General features: G+C 32.2%; 1 protein-coding gene across 13 annotated transcripts in view; it reads right to left on the reverse strand.

Moving 5' to 3' along the window:
* Positions 1 to 4205, reverse strand: part of CadN (Cadherin-N) — a gene marked incomplete at its 5' end in the record, with an annotated part of 700644 nt that overhangs the window by 5476 nt on the left and 690963 nt on the right. For all 13 annotated transcript variants that reach the window (XM_067046228.1, XM_067046224.1, XM_067046230.1 and 10 more), the window contains 1 exon segment: positions 426 to 580.

Genomic DNA, 4205 nt, shown 5'->3' on the forward strand with positions numbered 1-4205 from the left:
TTAAAAAAATTATTATTATTATTAAAAAATAAGTTTTATTGAAATTGGTGGTTCCACGGCTGTAGCTTCCCTAAGTCAGAATTGTTCCTGAAATGCCATTACTGTATTGTTAATTTTGACTAATCATCCACTAATTGTAAATGAGAAGCGGATGAATAAATCAGGTAAAAAAAAAAAAATACTCAAAATAAGAAACGGGCCTAACCCCTTTCAACTGGATTATTATTACCAAAGAGCTGCTTCGCCCAGCAAGGCGTGCCCTGAAGAAGACCGAGTCCTGTGGAACACGGTGGTAACCAATATCTGCAACGAACCCAATTATTTGTTGTTAAATATTGTACGACCGACCTATCTCAAACAAAGATTTTATCCACTCGGTAGATTGAATAATGACACAAATCATAAGTAATTATACAAATCACTACCTCTGATTTATTCATTAAAAAACTTCACATGCCTGAAGGTTCTTGATTGTCCGTTGTACTGACATCACTGTCTGGGTTAGTGGTAGATTTCTTTCGGTTTTCATGATATTCTGTTATATGCCAACTTTGTTGTAATGTCCCAGATTTCCAAAAATCTAAAAAAAAAATTAATAAAAAGCTCAATTGCATAGTAGATCACATAAGAGACAGTTAAAATTAATCCTCTAAAACCCACGAAGGGTCTTGGATTTAGCGCTTGGGTAAGAAAGTACAGTTTCTAGACCAACGGTTGAACAAGTTGTGGTCAGGATCACAGGTTCCAGATTCTCCATCAATTATTGAGATGTTCCGGGATATAAAACCACTCACTTGCACACTATGAAAATAATAAGAGTTGATTTGAATGGACATTTAATCAATGCTAATAATTTGATTAAAATATTGTGATTGAATGTGATGCGGACTAAGTTATCTTCTCTTTGCATAAGCCAAACCACTTTTTTTTCTTGAGCTGAAAACAAGGTAAAGTCCATCCTTCTTTTCCTTTGTGTGAGATAAAAAATATCACACATTGCCCTCTCCCGTGTAAATATTAGCAGTAGTGTAGTCGTAAATTTTCCAGTGTGGGAACGCTTACCATCTTCTGAGAATTGAATAACTTCTATAATAGGATCCAGAATAATCCCACCCCTTTACAAGGTATTTATTTGACAGCTATTTAAAACCATTGAAACCTATTCAGCCATTGTTGAGTTATAAATCGGAAAAAAACACGGGTCGCCTGTTAATATATAGGATTTTTGGAAAAATCAGAGTGGGAACGCCATACCCGCTCCACTACACCAATGGTTTGTTAGCATACATTAATCATAAAATGTTTTTATAATTGTACTCAATACTATCCTAAGAACTTTTGCTGAACTACCACCTTTGGCATCTATGTCATAAACGAATTAGTTATATTTTCAATAGAGAAATCTACATTTGATACAAATACATTTAATAATCAAAAATTGTGTAGACAAGGGATGGCAAATTCGTGGCCCACCTTGAATATGTTACTAGGCCGAGAGATTCATCACACTTTTAACTAATTTGTTAATTTTTAATGGCCAAAATAGTGAAAACAAGGTATTCTATTTAAAAAATACTTTATTTATGCAGCATATATTCTTATATTTCATTTTTAGTGTTACACATTTCTATACAATTTAATATCATTATTTTATATTATATGTTTTTACATGGAATAATAAAAACAATAATAATTCATTATTTCAATTTATCACTTTAAAAAAAATGGCTACAGTAGGTTTAATTCGAAAATGGGGATATATGCCTGGTGTAGGCAGATCGAAACTTTTTTTTTAATTCTCTGAAAATGTTTTCATTAAATTCCATATAAATCTTTTCCGATCAGCCAAATCCTCTGGTTTAATCCTTATCAAGTTTGTCCATCCCTATGATTCACCTCGAGGATTAAAACGATAAGACCACGATTTTTATTGTAACATAAAATTGGCCAGATTCTCCACTCATGTTCAGAGTGTTTTGCGGGTTTTGACCACTCAGCATCCATTATTAGGGTCAGTAGCAGTGACGCGATGAGAGGGCTGCGCTGGGATCTCGAAGACACCTGCTTTACCACATTTACAGTAACAATGGAATGTCGTCACTCAAGTGAGGGTTTCAGAGCGGGCTCCTGCTTACTTATTGCATCTATTTAGTTTATAGCGGTAAATAAGATTATATAATAAAAATATATGGTAAAAAATAGAAATAACTTCAACACAACTCAACCAATCAACACGAAACTTGGAAGTGGTTTAGGGCTCTATAAACTGCACCAAAGGGCACATACCGGATTTAATTAAACATATTAGAAATGGAGATATAAAATAAAATATTTGAAAAGTTTTTCTTAATTTGAAACCAATATTTTGCTCTTATAACGCCATTAAATCTAAATTGTCGTAATGTAGGTGCGGAAAAAGAATTTTTAGGAGTGAAACAATGTTAATATTAGTTTTTAGCACCTCAAGAAACGCCTAGAAACGAATTTTTGAAAAAAAAATAGAAAATAAAATTGTTTGGCCCCAAATTTTCGCCTTGCAGCATGTTGAAAAATCAAAAAATGTGGGAGGCGAGCGACCCATGTGTCTGATAAACAGCTCCTGGTCCTCCAGGTTACAGGTGTATAGTGAAAGAGCCCAAGAGAAGAAAAGAAGTCAATTATTTTACCATAATTTTTTATCACTTTAATAAAAATTGGGAACAGTATTTTTAAAAGCAACGTTTCATGAACACACTGAAAAATTAGTAGTTATGAATTTATTGTTGGAAATCTATACCTCGGGAACCCTGAAATAGATATACAGATGTCTATTAACACTCAAATTAAGGCTAGTTTAATAAGCTATAAACAAGTTTATTACGTTTATCATCGTAGTAGTCTTCATGATATTCGCTAAAATAAGTTGATTTCCAGATATTCGAATAAAATTTCACATGAAAAATTCATATTCATATGCAAATATTATAAAAAGTACAATTCCTACGAAGATGAACATTATAGAACATTAAACTATCTTTAATTTGATTTCTATGTATTTCCAATGGTTCCCTAGATATAGTATTTCATAAATCCAAAACATTTTTCCAAATAACTAGAAATCAACATTTTGTGAATTTATTTTGGAAAATAATGGTCACTTTCCTGTAGTACTCTTGTTTGTTTCTACCGATGCGTTTTTCTCGTAAAAAGTTCTCAGTAGCTGGATCCTTTTTCCACTTCTCTCTATAACAACTCTGTGTTTATGCTGTGGTCAGCATTATAAACAGGCAACAGGAGCTCTCAGTATTTTTAGAATTTATAATATTTTTAAATTTTCATTAATTCGATTCTAGATTATATTAAATCTATTATCCTAAAATCACGGTCAGCTGGCAGTTTACTGTAATCGGGAAAGTAATCTTGATATAATTCTAAAAAGCGGCATGAAGTTTCTTTAACCAAAATGAAAATAGATGATTCATCTATTCAGCATCACAAAATAAATGAAGCGTATCACTACTTCTACAAATATCCAAGTTAGCTAATTTATGTGTGAATAGTTGCAAGTCAAAACGACTGGCAAGTAAATATTTGTACAGGTAATTCTTTAGAACTTTTTAGCAAGACCAATCGTATTTATCGTATTGTACAGTTTACAATTAAAAATCATGAAATGAAACGGTTCAAAATTTAAAAAAAAACATTATAATTATTTATTGTGAAATTTTTCTATCTGTGAGTCAAGTCGGTTCGGGACCCCTCTGGGGTCTACCCAGCCTCATAAAGTGGGTACCCTTAATTGGGTTAAAATCTTCCAGGTACAAACGTTGGTCTATTAACAGGACTTCTTTACAAAGTACTGCAGTCCGACAGGCCTCAAATGACGATTTTTTTTTTCTTCCAAATACCTTTAATTTTGTTTAAATAAATACAATTTTTCTATTTTAGTCTCAAAACATGTTTTACTCCTTTATAAGACCATCGTTTCGGCCAATTCGGCCATTCGCAAGGAGAATCTAATACAAACAGCTTTTATTACATTTATGATCTTCAATGATTCCAAACAAATAACAGTATTATTAATAAATTATCATACCTTAATACAATTTTAGAACCACATTTAAAAAACAACTTTATGCAGGCTCTTCAGCCCTGGTCATTTAAACCAGTCCATAAATTAGCCTACGAGATATTAAGGCTAAATGTACCGATTTTTAGTAAGATTT

The sequence above is a fragment of the Halyomorpha halys genome, unplaced genomic scaffold (genome assembly GCF_000696795.3).
Source record: "Halyomorpha halys isolate HHAL.00 unplaced genomic scaffold, Hhal_1.1 Scaffold212.1, whole genome shotgun sequence".
Taxonomy (NCBI): domain Eukaryota; kingdom Metazoa; phylum Arthropoda; class Insecta; order Hemiptera; family Pentatomidae; genus Halyomorpha; species Halyomorpha halys.